Source organism: Colias croceus, chromosome 27 (assembly GCF_905220415.1).
Source record: "Colias croceus chromosome 27, ilColCroc2.1".
In the NCBI taxonomy this organism is placed as follows: domain Eukaryota; kingdom Metazoa; phylum Arthropoda; class Insecta; order Lepidoptera; family Pieridae; genus Colias; species Colias croceus.
This window is the reverse complement of record NC_059563.1, coordinates 1,748,360-1,758,924: the sequence shown is the minus strand read 5'-3', so window position 1 is coordinate 1,758,924 and position 10,565 is coordinate 1,748,360. Positions and strand designations below refer to the sequence as shown.

Below are 10,565 nucleotides of genomic sequence, written 5' to 3'. Positions count from 1 at the left end.
GAAGCACCGTGTACGTACAGTGCAGCGGCGAAATGACAGCACACATAGCTTTATTGAAAATGACGATAAATCATTCGGTTACTTCGGCAACGCTCCATCTGTCTTTTATTTTGTAATCTAAGACAAATCGTATCTTTATTTCACGTTAAATTTTTGACGTGATAACGTCTTTAAAATCGTTTTAGTCGGGTGACATGTTCAGAAACTTGTGTCACACCAAAACCTCACGAGCGCGATCGCAGGTGTAACGAGAGAGAGACGGACCGATCTCCCGTCTCATCTCGAGCGTCTCATCCAAGAAGCTTATATCCTCTAATACACTGGAGATTGCACTATGACCATTAACTAGAAACAAGAAACTATGACATTCAATGACGTCAGTCATGTTATTTGTCTCTTTCTGTCGAGTGACCACGCTGGTTTGTAAATTCAGGATTTTTCAAAATAGAAAAAACTAAAAATCATGGTCTATAAATAATAACGACATATATTTTTAACAGTATTTATATTATAATATTATGGTCATACTTTATAGGTAGGTACATAAAATTTTAATTGGTATAGAATGATAGTTATAAATAACTTTTGGCTACAAAGCTTGGATATGAACCGATATATAGCATTAACATCCTTTGTAAATAGAGGAAAGTTGTGTTTTGCATCAGATGCTGTTTACCAAATTGTTAGCTACTCAGATCTTCTTTTTAAACGCGTTGCTTCGACGGGTCAATTTCAAGCCAGAATCATCAAAGAAAAACTGTTTAAAGCAGCCTTGCACAAATTTCAGCTAACTTTACAAAGTTTATTTTTCAAAAGGTATTTTTTTCTGGGTCGTAATCCTCAGTAACCTTGATGGGCACATATATTTCTTTTTATTTTACTTTTTGGAAAGCTGAAATACGTAAAACAAAAAAATATGAGGTAAGTTAAAAAAGTATAAATTTCAATGTAAAAACGAACAATCTTATAACTACATGTGAGTGCAATACCGATGTCATGTGTTGTTTCATTACTAGTAACAATCTTTAAAATGGTGTTCTAAATTTTCATCATAATATTGTTATTACAATATATTCTCTTCGCTATCCATAAAAACTCGTCATCATGGTTACCTTACTTGTTAAATCTGTTTATTGAAAACTTGTTGAAAAATGATAAAGTATTAGGGAAATAACAAATTTAACATGACTGCTTACTAAAATGATGCTAAATTAGACAATTTTTGCCATTGAAATGATTCTAAACAGGTAAATGCAGGAGTATTGAGGAATATTGTAAATAACGTAAATATACACTTGCCTGTGAAATTCTATGCCAGAATTTGGTGTCCAAACACTTCTGCAATTTTGCACAATACAATGCATTCTTTATATTCGGAAAATATTCATTAAATAAGCAACAATATTAACTTAAATATACGAAGCGACGCAATTTTTTTGACACACATGCCATATTGACAAAGTGAGAGTTGCTACAATTTTATTATGGTGACTACCCATAATCAGGGAGTATCGCTTTTTAATAATTGGTTCAGATACTTAGTTTATTTAGCATAAATAATAATTGTCTCATCCAACAATGCTTCTGAATGACGTTGTTGGCAATTTATCAACAAACTCATGTACAAAAACTAACCTTTTGCACAGAATATTACAGCATAAATAGTAGCCTTGGGAAAACTTCGTATTAACAGTGGCAATACCAAGTTAGGTGTGAAAGTGATAAAAAACATGAACTGGGCAATATTTTCTTGTTACACGTCAATGTTCATACCGAAATCTCCAGTGTATTAGATATAAGCTTCTTGGTCTCATCTCATCTTATGACGTTATCACGTAAACATCTCGATCGTAAACCTACTTTATAAACAACCAATTTTTTTTATTTTATCATTAATGCACCCATGAATGTTTAATTGCTTAATTACTTAAAGTCTACAGTATTTATGCAAAAACAACCGTTGTTAAAAATTGAAAAAAAAACCGGAGAGCAGGTTAAAATACAGTGCGACATAAAAGAGATGAAATTAATTAATTTGGAACTAATTTTTTTTTCATTATCTGGCAACCCTAAATTTTCAATGCAGCTGTCAAGTTGAATAAAAATTTGTTGTTTTTTTGGTGAAGTTGAGAATTCTTAAGATAAAATTGTAATTTTGAACAAGAAATTTACTCAAAAAAGGAGAAATCATGAAAAAGGTTAAACGTAGCGGTGTCCGTGATGCCATGTATAAAGTTTTAATTCGGTGTTTCTCATAATTTCAAGCTGAAAAACGAGAAAAATATTTGGAAAACGTTTTAAAACGTACAGCAGATTATACCGGTGAGATTCCATTTCTTTTTGCTCAGTACTACGTTAAATAGAATATTCCATTAGTGACGAGTGTTTAATGTACGTATCTAGGGCGATTATTACGTTTTTGAAATTTAATTTGAGGTTATTTGTATGTAAACAAAAACTAGTTTTTATAGTGCGACCAGCACAATTTGAGTCAAGAAGTTATATCCAATCCAACTAGCCTTAAATAGTATAGTGATAACTATTTTCATACAACTACCTATGAATCCTTACTTACTACTCTAGAGTGGCGCAGGGACCCAAAGTGAGTCTTGGCCTCCGACATAAAAAAAAATATTTTTAAGCTACTAAATAAATATGTTCAATGCACTATGTATTTGATTTTATTCATCTTAATTCGTTTGTTATAGGGGTTTCTGAAAGCACAGTACGCAGGATAGTGGAGCAATGGAGTAAAAATGAAGGAGAATATCTACAAAAAATAAATAAAAATATGTAGTTTTCAAATCACCTTGTTTTTTTTTACCTGACGGACCCAGAAGGAGGGTAATGTGTTTGAGCCTAAGGTTTGAGCTGTATGTATGTATGTTTGTTTGTTCGTATGTTTGATTCTATGTGCGCCTCTGTAGTCTAAATGGCTTGACCGATTTCTATAAACTAATTCCAAATACATTTAAGTAAAATTTGACCTAGGTAGGTTATTTAAAATACTAATGTATTTTTGTCTTAAATTTACACGATGATCAATGAAACAACTTTAAATCGCGGTATTTATTACTTTTAATATTTTGATTTTTATTCTATAGTATCAAGATCGCTTGCGTCGCAGTATCAGTGTTGCTATATGAGCGACGGTGGCGCCCTCATTTTTTTTCATCTCTTTTGTGTCGCACTGTATGTAGGTAATATTAAAAACTGGCCAAGTGTGGGCCAAGCTTTAAATACTACAGTAAATAACATCTGTATATAAAATAACTATAATAACAAATGTGAACAAATGTTATAAACAACTGTACCTACATAAGCACTATGCAGTATGCATTGGGGCCAAGTGGTAGTCGGGCTCGCGCACAAAGGGTTACGTACTATGGGGACCCCCCCTTATATTTTATTAAATTGTTAAATTTTTAGTACCGTGAAATATGCCAACATTGCCCAATTTTTGAATAATTTCAATTTCCGCAAAAAATATGAAACGTTAGTATTTTCTGTTAGCATAATATGTTTTTCTTAGATCGTGTGCATATATTGTTGTAGCAAATTTCATTATTCTTCAACATTTAATAAAATTTATTGTAACATTTTTTCGTTACGCGTGACATTTTTCCGTTACGTGCCATCTTTTTCTTATCCCTACCACGCTTGATTCGACGTTTTTCACATGATTGTACACACGTAAGAAGTGAAACTTCTGTATGACCTTATTTTTCAAAAAATAATTTACTATATTATGCAACTTTACAGAAATACGTCTAATCACGCGTGGTAGGGATAAGAAAAAGATGGCGCGTAATTATTGGGTAATTTTGCCCACCATTGTAATTTGTTTATAACAACCTTCAGTGGTACTAATAATTGCATTAAAATGCTCTTCAAATGTTATTTTATAACATATTATGAGTAAAAATAACCTGTGTTTTGGCCATCATGCACAAACTATCACTTGAATTTTCACCATTTTTTGCCCGTGAAATCACACATGATATTCGATGAGTTACAACAAGTTGCTGATTTAAGTGTGACACACACAATAGGCAGTGTTGTCAGGCATATAACCTACTTTACACCAAGTACTATTTTACCAAAGTATGAAGGTATTTTTGCAATTTAAAAATTTTCTTATGAATTGATCTTCGGGCAAAGATACCCTTGTGGGCAATGTTGGCATATTTCACGGTATTTGTTGTTATAGCGGCAACGGAAATACATAATTTGCGAAAATTTCAGCTTTCTAGCTATCACGTTTTATGATATACAGCCTGGTGAAAGACAGACAAACAACGAAGTCTCAGTAGTAGCGTCCCGTTTTACCGTTTCGGTACGGAACCCTAAAAATAAGTCCAATTTTTAAATTTCGATTTTATTTTTAAAGAAGATTACAGTGTAGTTGTGGTGTAGTTCATACTTAAATCGCGCTTATATGAAATAAAAACTATTAGGGCACGTTTAATTTGCTTTTTAATGTTTGAAATGGAGAGACCATGTTCAATTTCCTTTTTGTTGTTTTATCAAAAACATTCACTACAGGATCCGTATAACATTTGACTTCCATAACTTCAGATGTGATAATTTCATTCTTAATGTTAGCTGCTTTCATAATATTTTGAATAGTTGGTGCCCAAAAATGATACGTTGCAATCAAATGCCCATAATTGGCCACTACAGACCCAGACAAACTTGTTACAAAGTCGATTTTAACAATCATTATAATTCTCTTAGCAGTTAAAACTGTACTTGTTATTTGATTTGGACGCATGTAAATAAAGCCTTGTTTAGACGCACCAAAGTTCACAGAAACGAATTTCATTTCATTCTTCCTCCACGAATGTTTTATTTTAAACCGAATACCATCAAAATTAGCATTCACAATATATGAAAATTCACCAGGATAACCTGTTTCCGACCATTTTGTCACTATGGTATTTTCAACCGTTTCAAATAGTGAAATTTTAGATTTTATAGTGTCCGTTGTGTTATTTATATGATTGTGAGTTTTCAGTTCAACATCTTCGATTATTGTATCGTATATTTCAACATTCTTCACTCTTATATCTCTACTGACTTGTGTCCAATGAAATTTGTGGTACAAATTATGGTATTCAGTTGGATCTTTGAGAAACACATCGTCAGGAGTTTGGCCCAATTCAACGCGAAAGCCACGTTTCAAATTTTCCTTTGTTATATTGAAGAGTGGAATGTCTTTATCACTTATTAATTTTTTGTCAACACCGGAGTAAGTGACGTTAGTTCTGTCCTTATTTGGTGCTACATTTATTGTGATTTGTATATCACTATCACACTTTACAATAATATTGTTAGTTAACAATAAAATTGGTAGTATTTTTAACATTTTCAATCATAATTCCTTGAGTTGAGTGACTGAGATTAATTCAATTAAAAACGTGTAATTTAATTATTTGTAAACATAGTGACTTCCTATGTTTTATCGTGTGACCTCAACCTATGTTGTAGGTGATACAAAAAACAGACAAATTAAAATCTTTTTAGTTTTTTTCAATGAGTTTAATCGATGTTTACATCGTCTATTTGCATTTTGTAGTACAAAATATACATTTGTAATTACGAAAAAATGCTGCACTGAACTAAAATCTGCCGGAGACCTTGGGTATATTATGTCAAAATTTCAGGATTTTTTTTCTTTTCAAGTTGGTAGATCCGCAAGAGAGACACAATCTTTTTAGATACAGGTCTCTAATAAAATATCATTATTATCTATAATGACCCAATTTTTAATTGCTGACTGTGTTATACCCCACTGGTTTTTACAGTCATTCCCAACATGACGTAAACAAACCGCGGTATTTCATAGAATATGAATAATATGAACGAATATTTCCTGTTACATTTCGTCACTTTCATAGGTGTCAGTGCGTCTAGTAAACCCAAACTATAAGCGCGGTTTATTTATCCGCAAATTTATTACATCTTACAAATTAATCTACAAAAAGAAGCCAAGCAGTTACGCAGCAAGAAGTATTGAAAGGAGATATAAGAAGATCTATAAAGAAGACCTGAAAAGTGTGTGAAGTACATTTAATAAAAGACTGGTGAAAATAAGAGAAACAAGGATAATTATAAAGTACAAATAAAATTATACAACACAGACAAAATGGAAGAAATAACAACAGAAGTGTTTACCACAGAAGCAGCTAATGTTACTTATGATTACTACGATACCTTGGAGGCAAATATAACTTATACAAATGTGACGCTTACACAACCTTACAATGCAGAGACTCTACAAAAATTCATACATTTTATAATAGCTGAAGTGATTATGACAGCAATGGTACTCTTCATTTCTATAATCGCGAATCTAAAGGTAACATTATGGCGAAGGAATTACAGAAACCAGATGTTATTACAAGTAAGCATAGCGCGGTTTCTGGAAAGATTCGTGCTTTTGACGAATGTGCTTTCAAGTTCTTACGAACGAACGTTTTTGGAAAATTGTCTCTTTCGAATCGCACAAATATACACCGACTATGTTATAATAATTTTAGTTATATTCTTCATAAAACACATGTATGAAAGTGTTATAGTGGTCGTGGTGAATATGAATAAAAATGACTTGTATAAAGTAACATTGTGCTCGTGGTTAATACCAATATTGTTAAGTATTTTTTACACAATAATAACGTGTTACCTTGATGAAAGGACTACCTATTTAATAATGTGTTGTTTGTTACGATGGCCGCTAATGTTTTTTGGTACAGGATTGTATTTATTCATTTTGTATAAAGTTGTTTCAGAAAAGATACGAAAGTATGCAATTAGTTTAACGGTTATAACGTTTTTCTTATGTTTAATCATAAATTTGTATTTGTTCTCCGAAGATTTGCTTATATTGTGGTGTCCAACTAGATATACCATTGTGCTCATGAATTATTTTATTTTAGGGTTGATGTTAAACTCTGTAGTATTGTGTTTTTATATTGTGTTGTTGCTAAAAACGTGTAAAAAGGAAATTAAAATGAAAAAGTTGTATCGACGGTCAGATGTGTAAATTAAATTAAAATATTATAGATAAAGTGTAACAAATACAATGTTTTTACGAGGTTTTATGTTTTCAATTTTATGCCTTTGTCTCTAGATGTTTGTACGTGTCCTGAATTAAATGAGGAATTCAAATTGAACAATGGAATGCAAACATTCGTAAATTATTGTGCGAATGTTAGCGGTCATGCAGGGAAAACACATTTTCCTGATCCTTTTCCTTCCTTCCTTTTTTCATTTTTTGGGTTTGCGTATTTGTGCGAATGTCAGAGATCGACATTAGCCAAATCTTAGTGGCAAAATTCTGAAAACAGTTATGTTGAGTTTCTATGTTAAAACACATATTATGTACTACTAAATAGAGACTGCAGATCACTACGTATAACAGACATTTTACAATAATACTCTTTTTCATTATTTCCTACAACATTGACCTTTTTATCTGTCTAGTCAAGATCAAAATATGTTATAGATAATAAGGTCAAGTTGAAGATCTACTCTAATAGAAGAGGATGTCATTCCTGTATGTTTGTTCGGATTTAACTAAAATTTACTAGATATGTACTTAACTGATTTAGAAAATTTTACCTTATAACTAGCATTCTGCATACGACTTTGCTTGAATTTATTTTATAATTTAAATCCCTATACATACGACTGGCAGTTAAAAAATGGAAAAAACAATTCTCAATTTGCTGTATTCATGTATTTTCTTTTTTCCGCGACGTTTTTTGACGGAAAATCATATTATGACGTGCAATATAAAAAGTATAAAAATATAAAGAGAGAAGAAAGAGCCTCCTTTTCCAAGAACCGTACATAACTAGGTACCTAATCTACGTAGGTAACATTATTACGTACCTACTCTCTTTTTGAAACGTAACAACTTTTATAGTAAGAAACATATAATTTATATGTAGTTGAATAGGTACGAACTGCTAGCTAGCTAGCTTTTTACCCACATTAACACAAAAATAAACCTTTTATAAAAACAATAAAATATAATCTAGTATTCCAATTCGATTACACCTGAATGGTCTATCATCGTTTATTTGATTGGTTCAATGAATGTAGGTAATCAGTGCCGGATTAAGCCAGCGCGGGGCCTGTAGCAAATTCTGTCAAGAGGCCCTTCGTTTGCTATAGTTTCTCAAGTTATAGGGTATTAAATAAAACTGTACGTACACGGTGATTATGTGTGGGTGTTATGTTACCAGATATTGAAAATTTTCCCAGATTTTCCCCCGACTACGGAAGAAAGAGGGTTATGTTTTTCGAGTGTATCTATGTATAATATTTCTTTGGCACGCCCTGCAGTATAAAAGCCTCTGAACCGATTTTGATTTATGAGGTGACATTGCAATCATCTGAATTATTATGGTAGTGGTGTTAGTGACGTTCTACATAAATTAGCTGTCAGGGTTTAATTTTAATTTTAATATAAATATTTGTATATGATAATTTTTTATAATATTGTAAAAATTCTTTTGTTACATAAACGATAAATTTTTATTTACTTAAATAAATTACATAAAAAAAATGTTTCAAAATTACAATGATTACCTATATTATTTTTTATTTTCAAAATATATGAATGCGGATAGCGGTAGTTTTTAGTCTAGAACACGGGACATTTTATTTTTAGAAAGAAAGAAGGAAGAAACCATTTATTCCAATACAAACAAACACACAACAATAGCATTGTAAATTATGAATAATAGGTAATAGAAAACATAAATTTATGTATGGTTGCTTGCGTTAAAAAAGGAAGCCACTCAGGATACCTGAGGCATAATACCTTAACACTGATTTTCAGTGACACCTTACGACATCCACATTGTCAGCTGCTTTACTGGATAATAAATAAATATAATTCCTGAATAATAATAATTTTGTCATATCCATCACGGAGTTCAAATGAATTAAATCGCGGGCGAAAACGACTCTGACGTTTTTAAGCTATATAAAAGTAACAAAAAAAAAGTATTACGCTTATTAAAATTATCTTATAATGATCATGAACCTTTATTGCACTATACAAATAATCACATTCACGATCGAAAAATCCAACAGCACTACCTCGAAGATCTTTTAACCATTTTACCGTTTTACCCATAAAAATGGCAAATTCATTTTCAAAATACTGGCAGCATACGTTGAAGTTTTCTATTCCTTCGTTATTCGTATATGTAAAATTATTATTTGTATACAAAATTAAATAAGCCAAATAATCTACAGAGAACCTGTAAAACGATGTTTTATCTTTTTGTTTGTTTTCGGGAACAAATTTTACAGCGTTTTAATAGCACTGGCGGAGGTTCGTATTCGTTTTTGATTTCGTATTTTCTTTGACAAGGGCGACGGATGATTGTCATGCTCCATCTGCCTTTTATTTTGTAATCTAAGGTTTGATAGTCGATAGAATCCTATTTTGTTGTTACGACTAGCTCGTTCGATGACAATATAAGGGGATTCCCCTGTTAGTTTTGCCGTGCTACCAACTTGCGTGTAGCGCAGTGCAAGCAGTACAACACAACTTTTGGTGTAGCCAGCGCTCAATTGTAGAAACGTGTAAAATTTTAAATTATTGTTGTAGATTTTGATACCAATGTTTCTCGTGGTAGGTACGTGTATTTTTTTTACGGTACGTGTATTATAAATTGATATTTTTTTACGGTCAGACAGGTATGTAGGTAGACCGCGGGGCCCCCCGAGTCGCGGGGCCCGTAGCATTTGCTACTCTTGCTACGTGGCTAATCCAGCACTGTAGGTAATTCTCGACAATGGTATTCGTGACATAAACTTCATTCTTTGTCCGCAAGATGGCGTCCTTGTACTTAATTTGTGTGACGACATCGTGTTGAACCTTAAAAATGTTTAGACAATACGGGAAAGCGGAATACTTTGTTATAATGGTTAGCTTGTGCCTTTAGAATACCTATTTATGATTTAATTTTAAGGAATATTCATGTATAACAAGGTATATTATTATAAAAACAAAAAGCAGACTGTAAAATTTATTCTAATTTTTGCGCCATTTTTTTATAATTTTATTAATAATAGATATAAAAGTGAAGTAGAATATAAAAGAAATCTCGTAACATTACACGTATTTTTATAACTTTTGTCCGATTTTGTATAAAAATATAATTCGACACAAAAAGTTTCATAAAAATCGTTCCAGTCGTTTAGGACGTTGAATGACATGCAATTTACAAAAGAATTTACATTTAATATGTATAAGTAATCTTTTACCACTTAAAATAACATACTTATAACTTAGCATCCATTGACAAACTTAATCCTGCCAATTAAAGATAAGCTTAGTCAACTTACTACGTTTAAGAAAGCTTTAGTTCGAAGTTAAGTAACACTTGTAAGCACAGTTTATGCTTTCCAATATTTATTTAACAAAACGTAAATAAGAGGAAACTCTAATAATTAATTTACCTATAAACTAGCCACTTGGCCCGGCTTTATCTGTGACTAGCTTTCCGCCTGCGGCTTCGCCCGCGTTTTCAAAGAAAACC

At 31.9% G+C, this 10,565-nt stretch overlaps 1 long non-coding RNA gene across 1 annotated transcript; it reads left to right on the top strand.

The window, feature by feature from the left end:
• The first annotated feature begins 2,010 nt into the window (after positions 1-2,010).
• On the top strand, positions 2,011-2,805 carry LOC123703905. The gene is made up of 2 exons (XR_006753069.1): positions 2,011-2,322; positions 2,709-2,805. It is a non-coding gene; the product is annotated as an uncharacterized LOC123703905 (long non-coding RNA).
• Positions 2,806-10,565: the final 7,760 nt, after the last annotated feature.